The sequence below is a fragment of the Colobus angolensis genome, unplaced genomic scaffold (assembly GCF_000951035.1).
Source record: "Colobus angolensis palliatus isolate OR3802 unplaced genomic scaffold, Cang.pa_1.0 Scaffold212, whole genome shotgun sequence".
Classification (NCBI taxonomy): Eukaryota; Metazoa; Chordata; class Mammalia; order Primates; family Cercopithecidae; genus Colobus; species Colobus angolensis.
Window position 1 is genome coordinate 590508 of NW_012115289.1, and position 13750 is coordinate 604257.

At 40.0% G+C, this 13750-nt stretch overlaps 1 protein-coding gene across 2 annotated transcripts in view; it reads left to right on the forward strand.

Annotated features, from left to right (window-relative positions):
• The window catches only part of PDE4D (phosphodiesterase 4D, cAMP-specific), a 1579839-nt gene that overhangs the window by 260971 nt on the left and 1305118 nt on the right, over positions 1-13750 (forward strand). The window lies entirely within an intron of this gene.

Genomic DNA, 13750 nt, shown 5'->3' on the forward strand with positions numbered 1-13750 from the left:
AGGGATGTTCAAAGAGGTACGGTTTCTATACTTCACTTTAAGTGATAAAATGACTAAACCAATAGACTTTGATACATTAAACAAATAAGATGTAATAGCTAGAGCAACCACTAAAAAAGCTGTACAAACAAAAAGTAAAATGGTAGAGTTAAGCCCTAGCATACCAATTATTGCACTAGCTGTAAATAGTCCAAATGCACCAATTCAAAAACAGATCGTTACCTTTTTTTGTGGTAAGAACACATAAAATCTATTCTCTTAGCAAATTTCAGTATATGATGTAATATTGTGAACTACAGCCCTCATGCCAGTACATTACATCTCTAGAATTATTTATCCTATATAACTGCATTATGCTATGGTACATAGGATTGTTTCCTTGATTTCTTGTTTGGATAGATCATAATCGGTGTAAAGAAATACAAATGCTGGTATGTTGATTTTGTATTCTGCAAACTTACTGAATTCATTTATTAATTCTAACAGATTTTTGTGGAATTTTGTATCATGTAATCTGCAACTAGGAATAATCTTACTTCTTTTCTGATATAGATGTATTTTTATATCTGTTTCCTCTCTAGATGCTCTTGCTAGAACTTTCAGTATTATGTTGAATAGAAGTGGCAAGAGTGAGGATCCTTGTCTTGTACTGGCTCTCAGAGGAAAAGCCACTTTTCCCCATTAGATGTGCTAATTTTCTTTTGTTTGACTGTAGTAATCATTTTGTTATGTATATGTGTATAAAACATTGTTTTATATACCTTAAATGTTTACAATTAAAAAATTAAAATAAAGACACATGATATAAAGGAGAAAAACAAACAAAAGAAACTTAAAGCAAAACAAAACAAAAAACAAAGATTGGCATTCTGGAATAAAAAATAGGACCTAACCGCTGTCTACAAGCAACTCAATTCAAATATAATGATATAGGCAAGTTTGAAATAAAAAAGAAAAATGTATATCATATAAATATTAACCGCAGAAAAGCATAAATAATTATACTACTATCTGATAAGGTAGACATCATAGCAAAAAAAATTACTAGTGACAAAGAGGTACATTATAAAATGATGTTAAAAGAAAAACTTTAGGCAAATTTAACAAGTTTAATCGAGCTAAGAATGATTTGCAAATTAAACAACCCCCAGAACCAGAATAGATTAAGAGCAACTCCAGCACTGCTGTGTGGTCAGAGAGAATTTATGGAAAGAAAAAAGAAAGTGATGTACAGAAAATAGAAATGGGATACTGAAACACCTGGATTGGTTACAGCTGGGTGTTTGTCTTATTTGAACAAGGTTTGAATAGTTGGTTGTCTGTGAATACTAAAGTATGGCTACTGTGATTGGCTGAGACTCTGCTACTTATAAGAGTAGGTTGCTGTCTATTTACACACTCTATTAGGTTACAGTTCACTGTATACATATAAACCATCAGGCCTAACTTAAAATGTGTAAGGAGTCAGCTTTAGGCAAGTTTAATTTAGCCAAGGTAAAAGAGTCACTTCACCAAGAAAACATAGCAATCTTAAATGCATATGCAGACAACAACGGAGCTGAAAATATGCAGGCAAAACCTGATGGAACTGAAAGGAGAAATAGACAAATCTATAATTACAGTTGAAGACTCTAGCCCTTCTTTCTCAACAATTGATAGAACAACTAGGCCATTAGTCCTCCAGGATATAGAAAAACTCAACACCATCAACCAACTGGATCTAATCAACACTTAGAGAACATTCCTTCCGATAACAGCAAAATACACATTTTTTCCCAAGTGTCTATAGAATTTATAACAATACAGACCATTAGGCCATGTAAAGAACCTCAACCAATTTCAAAACAATTAAATGACACAGAGTGTTTGTTCTCTGACCACAATGGAATCAAACTAGAAATCAATAAGAGGAAGATAATACAAAAATCTGTAAACATTTAGAAGCTAAACAACAACAGACTTCTGAAAATCCATGGATTAAAGAGAAAATCTCAAGGGAAGTAAAAAAAAATTAAGCTTAACAAAAGTACAATTCACTATAAAATTTGTGGGACCCAACTAAAGCCATGCCAAGATAAAATTTATAGTACCAAATACATACATTAAAAAAGAGAAAAAGGTTCAATCAATAACCTAAACTTTTACCTCAAGAACCTAGAAAAAAGGTAAAATTAAACCCAAAGCATACAGAAGAAAGAAAAGAATTGGTTTTGTAGGCTGATTGGGGAAAAATAATTTATACAACCTTGCTTCTGTTAAAAAAAAAAAATGAGTTCAAAAAACACATTGTGGCCTTCAAAATGCCAATACCATGTTAAATTATCAGAAATTAAAATTAATAAATTGAGTTGATGGTTACTGTAATGATTAAGATAATCGTTACTTATGGGGACCTTTTTTCCAATCATAACCAAGCATATCTCTGGAAATGAGTCACTAAGGATGGCGCAGCACTTTTCTCTTTTGATTAATCAAAATTATATTAAATATATTCTATTTTATATTAAAGAACAATTTAGTCATGAATTTAAGCTAGTGTTAGAGAATAGCTAAGTTGCTCCTCATATTCATTTCCTTATTTATGTAATGAAAAGCAGAAAAATATTTTTACCAGTGTTTCTCAACCTTGGTTGGAAATCAGAATCACTGAGGGAGCTTAAAAATATACTGATGCCTGGGTCCCATCCAGGGAGATTCTGAATTGTTCTATGGCAAAAATTCTCAAAATACAGTATTAACCTTGCAGCAGCAGCAGCACTTGGAAACTTGTTAGAAATGCAAATTCATAAGCCCCATCCCTGATCTAGCAATCTCTTGTTTTAACAACTCCTTCAAGTGATTCTGAAGCAGCAGGTCTCAAGCATTAATGTGCATTTACATCTCCCAGAGAATCTTAGGAAAATGCAAATTTTAATTTTTGGTCTGGATATTATACACTCTCACAGATGCTAATCCTGCTGGTAGCAAAAATATAATTTGAATTATGAGAGTCCCAAGTGGGAGTGCAGCCAAGGTGAAAACAACTAGTCTAGATAGCTCTATGGAACACTGCCAATAGCCCATGCAATCTGAACTATCTCTGCTTGGTTTTCTGTACCTGAGGTTGTAGAGTCACTGAAGAGCACATATTTCTTTTTCTCTTTAAAGTGATGATCTGGTTGGACATGGTGGCTCATGCCTGCAATCCCAGCACTTTGGGAGGCTGAGGCAGGCAGATCACTTGAGGTCAGGAGTTCATAATCAGCCTGGCCAACATGGTGAAAACCTCTCTCTACTGAAAATACAAAAATTAGCTGGGCGTGGTGGCACGTGCCAGTAATCCCAGCTGCTCGGGAGGCTGAGGCAGGAGAATCACTTCAACCCAAGAGGCGGAGGCTGCAGTGAGCTGACATTGCACAACTGCACTCTGCACTCCAGCCTGGGTGACAGACCAAGACTCCGTCTCACAACAACAACAAGGAAACAACAAAATAAAACCTAAAGTGATGATCACTGACTAAGTGGCTCCTTGGTTGCCCAAGAATCCCAGTTGTGATGGTTTTCTCCCTTATTGTCTGGAACTAATGTTGAACACCCTGCTTTTTAACTTCATCTTGTTTTTTTCTACCCCTATCATCAATATTTGCCTGATTCACCATCTTTCAAGATTCTGCTCTTCATTCTCAGCTAAACATTGGCTGATGGGATGCACAAATTCTAGTGTATCAGAAGAGGATCAGCTTTCTCCCTTTTAAAGTAACATAGATCCTTTTGTGTATGGAATTGGTGGGTTCTTGGTCTTCCTGACTTCAAGAACAAAGCCCCAGACCCTGGCGGTGAATGTTACAGTTCTTAAAAGCAGCGCCTCTGGAGTTGTTTGTTCTTCCCAGTGGGTTTGTGGTCTCACTGGCTTCAGGACTCATGCTGCAGACCTTTGTGGTGAATGTTACAGCTCTTAAGGGCAGTGTGGACCCAAAAAATAAGCAGCAGCAGGATATATTGCGAAGAGCAAAAAAACAAAACTTCCACACTGGGCAAAATGACTGGAGCAGGTTGCCGCTGGCTGGGTCAGGCAGCCTGCTTTTAGTACCTTATCTGGCCCCTCCCACATACTGCTGATTGGTCCATTTTACAGAGAGCGGATTGATTCATTTTACAGAGAGCTGATTGGTCCGTTTTACAGAGAGCTGATTGGACCATTTTGACAAGGTGCTGATTGGTGCTTTTACAATCCCTGAGCTAGACACAGAGTGTTGATTGGTGCATTTACAATCCTCTAGCTAGACATAAAAGTTCTCCAAGTCCCCACTAGGTTAGCTAGACACAGAGCACTGATTGGTGCATTTACAAACCTTGAGCTAGGCACAGGGTGCTGATTGGTGTATTTACAATCCCTTTACTAGACATAAAGGTTCTCAAGTCCCCACTAGACTCAGGAGCCCAGCTGGCTTCACCTAGTGGATCCCTCAGCCTGCCAGTCACGTGCAGTGGGCCGGCACTTCTCAGCCCGGCACTTCTCAGCCCTTGGGCGGTTGATGGGACCCAGCGTCTGTCCGTGAGGCTTGGGCCTCCCGATAGCCGACCACCGAAGCGGGGAGGGGGGGAAAGGGGGAGGGGAGGATGGCAGTCTGCAGGTTGGGAGCCCTGCCCCCTGGGGAGACTGCTGAGGCCCGGTGAGAATTCGAGCCTGCTGCATGTGGGCCGGCAGTGCTGGGGGACCTGGCACAACCTCCGCAGCTGCTGGCCCGGGTACTAGGCCCCTCACTGCCCTGGGCCGACGCCGGCCACCGCTCCCAGTGCGGGGCCGCCGAGCCCCCCGCCCGCGCCTGCCAGACTGTCAGCGCCTGGCAGCGCGCAGCCCTGGTTCCCGCTGGCGCCTCTCCCTCCACACCTCCTGGCAAACGGAGGGAGCTGGCTCTGGCCTTGGCCAGCCCAGAGAGGGGCTCCCACAGTACCGTGGCGGGCTGAAGGGCTCCTCAAGCATGGCCAGAGTGGATGCCGAGGCCGAGGGGGTGCAGAGAGCCAGGGCTGCTAGCACATTGTCACCTCTCACTTTCACCATCTCCTGATGCCCTGAGACCAATGTCTTGAGAGCATCACATCTTGTTTCATGCATTCTGACTGGGCATGCTCATCTATTCCAATATGCCTGAGAAACACTCATGTACTGATCACGCCGTGGCCAGGCCAGATCTCTCTGGCTTGTCACTGAGTGGACATCTTTCCTGTGATTTCTCAAAGTCACGTCAAATTCAGTTTGCCCAGACTAGAACTCATCTTCCCCACCATATCCGCTTCTCCTGCATTCTCTGTTTCAGTGATAAGTAACTTGGGGGGCATTTTTGATTCTCCTTCCCCCTTTTCCACCCCAAATGGAACTTATCATTAGGATCTGTAGATTCTATCACTCTTGATTCCACCTACTTTTCACCACTTTGCCTCTACTTCTCTGGTGCAGGGCTTCATCATCTCTTGCTTAAATTGCTGCTACAGTGCCCTGACTAATTTCCCTGCCTTTAGTCTGTCTGTCAATTTCTAATCCACTTTCCATATGGCAATGAGAGTGTTTATTCTTGCCACTTCTTATATCTAAAAGTCTTTAGTGGCTCTCCATTGCTCTCAGAATTAAGACTCCTTATTATGACTTAAAAATCATTAATTATCTGGTGTTTGCTCACCTTCCAAGGATCTCCTTTTCACCTTGAACTGGATACATTTTCCGTATGTACCACTTTCTCTGTAGGTTCTAAGCCTTTGAAGAGGTGATGCCTCTGCTTGGAGTGTCTTTCCATTCTCCCATTAGCCTAGTTCTTATTCTTTTTTATTTGCTAAGACACTACCTCTGAACAGATGCCATCCTTGACCCTGCCTCTCTCAAAGGTGAGTTTCATACCCTCTTCTTATCCTTAGTGTTAAAATTATCACACTGAACTTCAGTTCCCTCTTTACTTGTTTATCTTCCTCAATAGCCTTCAGAAGGGATCATCTTCTTTACTTCTGCCCTTAGCATCAAGCCCAATGTCTCTATTATAGTCTGTGCTAAATAGTTATTAATAAACAAAATACCCAGTTAGTGTAAGGAAAGGAACCTGCCATGGTAAATCAGTGTGAGGGAGGTTTTGAGGCAGTCGTATAACTGTTAGAAATACACAAATCACATTACAGATAGTGACTTCTCTGTTTATCACAGTGCTCAGTTTCTTATTCCAGGATATTTAGAAAAAGTATACCTAAAAGAAGTGGAGAAGTCATTAGGTTGAATGACGTATTTTCTTCTGCTGAGGTGTTATAATGTAATTTTTAAAGGGCCTTGGTTAGCAATTAAATTCTTTATATCCTTGCAGCAGTTCTTTTTTTCTAGGTTTCATTTCCTTTCAGAACAGATGAGGGTTTTTGTGTAACTGATACAATTCCATGTTCTAAGTCCTCACCTTCTCTCTGTTTCAGTTTCTGGGTTGTATGTGGTAGATTTCCCAGTCTATACCTAATCAGCACTAGGTCAGAGAAGAATAAATTGCCTTCATGTGGAGCTGGCAGCCTTCTCTGGTGAGTGATAAACCCATGCCATTCTAAAAGATCTGCAGACCTGTGTGATCTCTTCTTCCAGGGAGCTGTAATTACTAACTTTGATGGAAATGCCAGTTTTAAAAGATTGCAGTTCATTTCCTACATGCATATTTGCCTAGGGAAATTTTGTAACATCAAGCGAAGTTTACTAAATGAGCAGCAAATGAATAAGTATACGGTTTGATGACAAACACTCCAGCCCAACATCTCCAGGGCCTTTGCTAATGTTTCTCTGGAATTTTGGACCCTCAAGGCCATCTGAGTTTTACCATGTTCTCCTGATTTCTGTTGTATGGGGTCATCCTCTTTAGCAATTTGCAGAGCATAATTTTAATGCTGTCTCCCAGGTGGAGGGTTGATGATCCCTTTATAGACCACATTCTAGCACAAATTAATGTCACTGTTTGTCCTGTAGGAGGAGCCTGGCACACTGAATACCAGTGGAGTCTCGGTCTCTAGGTTTCTCTTGGGAGCTAGGTATGCTTATTCTTGTTTCTGTCCCTTTCCTTATGCACTACCACAAAGGAATTGCTCTAGAATCCATTTCTTCTTCCTCATCTCCTCCATTTCTTTAAATCTTATTTTGTAAAGTTCAAGTTTCATTTCCTGCAATCAAGGAATACATCGTGGTCTCTAGGTGCTTTGTCATTCTCAATACTGTGTGCCATTCTTTCGAATTATTTCATGTTCCTTTGGAGCAGAGGTTGTATCTTTTACTTTATATGGAAAAGTATGACTTCGTGCAGTGTATAACTCAGACTGAGGCCATTTAAATGCTGTGTTTCATTTGAAATGACACACGGAGCTATTGTTGCCAAATTTCTCACTGTCTTATCTGAAAACCAGATTAGCGTAGGGAAGGCTTGGAGCTTTTCAAATCTTCTCCTCATGTTTTCTCTGGCTTTCAGAATTACTATATAGAGCCTTTTCTTTGGTGGGGATTATACCTCATGGGCTCTCATGTAACCAATTTTCCTGTCTTTATGGGACTGTGAAAGAAAGAATTACAGGGTGAAATTATAGAATTAATGTTAAAAGGAATTAGTTGGCTTCTTTGTTCCTTTAATTTCCAGTTCCAAGAAAAGAATTAGATCAATTACATTTCTATGAGCTTGATCTCGCTTATACCATCAGCACCTAGTATGTGAAAACAGCTTTCAATAAATACATACGTAATAGATTTATCATACTAGGAAAGGTGGCTATAAAAAAAATAGTAACCTCATACTAAAACGAGGAGAACATCAACATCCTCTTTGCTAGATGGCCTCTTTCTACATTTTTTATTCTCTTGAGTATTCTGGAATCAGTAAAAATGGTGTTTTCAAATAATCTTACCAGAAATTCAACTGCATCTTTGCTTGGTAATCTGAAGTTTTTGGAAAGAACATATTTCAATAATAAAGAATGACATAGACCTTTTTACATGGTAAATAGTAAAATAAAATATGACATTTTAAATTTAAGTCCAGAGTTACTGTTTCAGAGCTGAATACAGCCATCTGAATGATAAGTAGAGATTTCATTGAGAAAATCTCTACTTTTCATTCCTACTGGCTTTCCTATGTCATGGAGAGCTCAAAATATCATCACTGAATTAGTTTTCTAGCTGACTTCCTCCTGGTCGTGTTTTACATGTTAGTGACATTGATTTCTGGACTTTTCTTTTTACCGTAGGTCTTACCTCATTTATTTGAAATAGAATTGATTACAACAGCAAAATAAAACAATAGAGATAAAGATGAAAAATGTGGTATAATTTTTAAAAATTACCATACTAGCTATAGAGTCATAATTATGAAAAATTATTCTTATCTGAATGATGCAAACTGCTCAGCTTTTATGCTTTAGAAGATATCATTACTAATACCTAATTTATTGGATTTGAACATTCAAGAGCAAAGAGATGGTACACCAGTGAGTTCCCTCGTCTCCTACTTTCTAGTTTATGTAATTGTAAATTAGTATCCTAGATTATCGGTTGCTTTTTGGGGGTTTGTTTTGTGATGATAATGATAAAAAGAAGCAGTTCAGTCATGACATTTGCAGTTATCTTTCTTGCAGTAACCTTCTAGAAATGACTCTTCATCTTTCTAGTTCTAAATTGGCTTATATTTTCCCTGTCTTCGTTAATGGTGTACTCATTCTTCCAATTGTGAAAGTAGAAAGTCAGCTTACTCTTTACTCTTCTGTCTCCCTCTGAACCACTGACTCATGGCAATTTCCCTTTAGCACGTGTTCCATATCTGGACCTTCATGTTCAGTCTCATTGTCTCTCCCCTGGTTCAAGTTCTCAGATAATAGCCTTTTGCCTTTAGTCTTCCCAAGCCTTTAGTCTTCCCCATTTCAATTCATCTCCTGTACTATCATAAGACAATTATTGATTTTGCTCTTTTCGTTTCCCCTTCCAGCTTTATTAAGATGTAAATGACAAAAATTCTGTATATTGATGGTATAAACGTGATATTGTGATACATGTATACATTGTGAAATGATTAAATCAAGCAAATCAATATATTCATCATCTTACGTATGTATAACTTTTTGGTGGTAAGAACATTTGAGATCTACTCTTTTATCAGTTTTTAAGTGTCCAATATATTTTATTAATTGCCATCACCATGGTGTACAATAGATCCCTAGTTCTGGAGATTTTGCTATTTTCTTGCTCAAAAATTGTTAGTAGCTATTACCTACAAAAATATAACCAAATTTGACTTTTAAGAATGTTCACAGCAGCATTGTTTATAGTGGCAAAACATTAGTGTCAACACAGATGTCCAACCATAAGAAAACAGTTAGATAAAATGTAATTAAATCCTTATGACAAAATGTGACCATTAAAGTTGCTGTTTTTGAAGAATTTTTAATGTGTGAAAATGTGCAATGTAGCAGAGCCTAATACCATATAAATTCAAAATACAAGAAACATTTATGTTGTTGTTTTTTGTTTTTGTGAGACAGAGTCTTGCTCTCTTGCCCAGGATGGAGTGCAGTGGTGCGATTTTGGCTCACTGCAAGCTCTGCCTCCCAGGTTCAAGCGATTCTCCTGCCTCAGCCTCCCAAGTAGCTGGGACTACAGGCATGTGCCACCACACCCAGCTAATTTTTTTTTTTTTCAGTAGAGATGGGTTTCACCATGGTGGCCAGGCTGGCTCGAACTCCTGACTTCAGGTGATCCGCCCGCCTCGGCCTCCCAAAGTGTTGGAATTACAGGCATGAGCTACTGTGCCTGGCCAAGAAATATTTATGTATATATAAATGTTAGCAGTGGTTATTTCTGAGTGACTCAATAACAGGAGATTTTTCTTTTTGCTTACACTTTTCAATTTTTCTACAATGCATTGTTTTAATAATCAGAAAAATTTGCTGTAATGATTGGGATATGTAAGAGAGCTTATAAGTTATTTAGTTTAGTTGTTCTTAATATATTTTTGGATCATGGGCATCTTTGAGGATCTGACAAATGACATGAAATTTCTCTCAGAAAAATGAACATCTGTCCATAAACACAAAATGTGGCATAGAACTTCAGCAGGATTTTGGGCCTCAGATCAAGAGCTTTTTGATAGTAAGCACAATGCTCTCATTTAAGAGATGATGGAGGATCTGCCTGTTTTCCCACAGGAAGCTGGGAGCAGAGGCAAAACTAGTTCTTAGTACTTTAAGCTTTTGTCTTGAAAGTAGGCTGTCCAGGAGACTTGAGATCATTCTGCGATGCCCTTCATTATGTGCTACTGAGGTAAGTTCTGTAATTTGCTAAGCCTGTGAGTTACCCATCCACACCTGAAGAGGTTCCACCCTACGGTGGTTACTACTGTTATTCTTTGTAGTAGTGCCAAAGCTTTTCCTTTCTGTAAAGATAAGCTTTTATTGGAGAGACCTAGGGGAGTGGCTTCTAAGTCAGTGGTAGGTCCTAGAAGTAAGCAAATATAATGTGTTTCTCACATTACTGAATTTTGTATCTATTACTTTCTTAAACATTTCCTCTCAGATTTGATGATTTTGTTGTAAACAGGCATGATAAAGACTTTTTTTCTTGAGCATGTTTGTTTTCTTCCATTATCTGGCAGTTTTCCTTATATGACCTTGACTATGATGGTAACCGGAATGAGGCATCTGTCTGCTCTAGAATTTTTCACTGTGCTTAGTGCTGTAGCGGTTCTCTACCTGGTGCCTGCACAGCCTTCATGATTAGGGTTTGGAAAGGTCTCCTTTCCTCTGGTTTTAGGTGATTTTGTTATTTCATAGCCTTAAGTTAGCTAGTAAGTGAGGGAAAAGTACCACTACCAACACCCTAGAGCCAGCCTTTGACTGGGAACGAATGTGGAAGAGTGCCCTTTCTTTGTCAGAAAGTCCTACAGGGACTTGATGAATCTTGCCACAGACAGCAGATTTTACAAATAAAGGAGAAGTGTTTTCTTTGGTGCAATAAAGATGGCAAACACAGATCTAGAAACAGCTGTCTGATATTTTTTTGCAAGTTGTTAAGCCCTCTAGAATCTAATCTCTGTGGAGGGCCCTGTATCAAAACAGAGGATTGAATCCCTGGATTGAGCAGAGGAATTATGGGAAAGGTAAGGAAATGAACTTTTCTGATGCCTCCAAGTACCAGCACTGGCCAAGGTGCTTTCACAGTTGTAATATTTAATCCTAGGAGAACCCTGTGAAGCAGGTGGTGGTGGTCTTATTTTTATAGGTGAGGAAATGGAAGCCCAAAGCATATTTTGTTCAAGTATACAGTTAGTTAGAGACAAAACTGAGTATGTCTGCTTCCAGTCAAGCTCTGTCTCATCTATAACAGATAGGTTGTATGACAGCACATGGTTTTGAAGTGCTCTAATTATCTTTTATACGTATGTGTTTCAAATATTTTTATTTATATACTATGATCTCATTAATAAAATTAGAAAATTCAGAAAGATATAAACACACACACAACCCTCACATGAAACAGTTCTACTCCAACCACAGTCGCTTGTAGACCCTGATAGATAATAACTGGCCCTGATGAAGATTTCCTCTCCTGTCTCTTCTCTTTGCTTATATGCTGTTGTATTTTTTCCAATCCTTTCGCCCCCAACTATATTTCTAATGTAGATGTAATGGAAACACATAGACAGTTTTAAATCCTTATTATATATATATATTTGCAATAACTTTTTGTGTAGCGCTTCATTCTGCGCATAGTTTAGAGCTCTCCCACTGTCATCTTCATAAGATCTGCCTGTTGAGAAGAAAAGCACAAAGAGCACCATAGTTCCTGAGCAACCTGGGCAGAAACACATGGGTTTGGGATAATACACGTGTACTTTTCTTCACTCTTCTACATCTGCTCAAGATGAAAATGATTGGGACATTATCATTTGGTCTGTAGCACAGGAGAACATAGTTAAGTCATTTGACTGAGCCTGGAATGCCAGAGAAAATGTGTCTACTGACATTCTATTTCCACTTCACTGATAGCCCTAAGAAGACAGAAAAATGGGTATAACTCAGATATCTTCCCTTGCTCCCTTAGAAATAAACTCCTAAAGCTTATTGACTAGATTGTATATCCACCTAGATTTGGGCCAGAGTGAAGACTAATGCCTATGGTATGTATACCCATGTTTGGGTGCTGTCAGAGCTCAGGAAACAGAAGCCTGGAGATTGCCTAGTCTCCTGCCCCTTCCAGATTATCAGCAAGCATCCTCTCAGGCACACACTGCTCAAGAGTGAAGCAGCAGCAGCCTGGAGAAGCTGCCAATGATAATAGGATGCCAAGAAAGAAAAGTGAGCAAATTAGAAAGATGCCCACCAGCACTTATCTATTTGGAACCCAGTCTTTTCTTTCACTACAAAACTTTTAGATTACCAGACTCTTGGACTTCAAGGTTTCCTTCTTTATAAAAATTCTATTAAAAAAGTACTCTCATTCCACTATGTATGTCTCTCCAGAGCCTGCCTTCATGGGACTTTCCAATATCCTGCTGTGGGGAAGCAAACTGTTTGCACTTCTTGCAGGAGATTTCTCTAATCAGTTTCCCTCTCTCTTTTTCTCCCTGGCATTTACTGATGATAAGATTGTGTTTGGGGTAGCAATTTGGCCTCCCGTTTGAGTGACAACGGCGGACCCAGCCCTTGTAAATGTCTGCCCCTTCTTCCTGCTGCATCTGGCTTCCCGCCTTCTGCCAGGTCTCAACAAGCCCTGTGAGGCAAAGCACCTTCTTCCTTTTACCGTGGACAGCTGCTTCTCCCAAGCTGTCTGCCATCTCAGGAGGGACCAATACTCTTTGCAGTTTTGTAGCTTCTGTCCTGCTCTTGTGAACAGGTAATGTACACTAATGTAAATGGAGCTTTATAGCTTTATTGACTTTGTAGTGAATACAGTTGTCAGAGAGGCTGCTTCAAAGACGCACCTTGCTCTCCTCTGCCCTGCCTCAGGGCTCAGCTTGGGAGGAGATGCGCATCTCAGAGCAAGTACAGAATTTTTTTGGAGGAGCAGGGTGTTAATGGCAGGTGACACTTGCCCCTTTTGTGTGCCTGAGCTGTTTTGCCATGTACAGAGTGGGAGTGGAGCAGAAAAAGTTTTTTTCTAGTCTAGGGTCCCACCAGCTAAGGCCTTCTGATTGAGCCATCTATAATCCCAAGGTGGACCTTGAGGCAGCCATGAGTCATTCTCTGCTCTGCCACTGTGTCAGGTAAGGCTTGGAATTAAGGTTCCAAGAGAGGTAAAAGGTAAACCCAAGAGCGCATCAAACGGCCTGACCACAGATTTCCCTCCCCATTGTGCTCTTGTGGGTGGGATCTCCCAGCCGAATGACCTTCCCTATCTTGGGGACCAGGCCCAGTATCTGCTTATCCCTAAGGAGTGGATTTTGCTTCCCTGACAGCCTGTGGAATTATTCAGACAAGCAAATCACATCCTCTTGTGGGGACCAGGGCCACCTCACCCTTTTGTTACTTCAAAAGCAGCCTCACACAGGCCCTGCCTGTCGCCTTTCCTGAGTGTGCCCCTGTGTGGCCTGTGAGGGGTGCATTGTCCTCCCCTGGGCGGTGAGTAGATATGACTAGTGAACTGCTATTAATCTCCTCTGTTTAGGTTGAATGTCATGTGGTTGGCCATCCCCATATCTCTAGGGTGGGAATTCCTCCCTTACCAATGGGGTAAAGAAGAGGCTATCAAGACACACTGCATTCAGCTTTTCTACCCTCCTAGCAT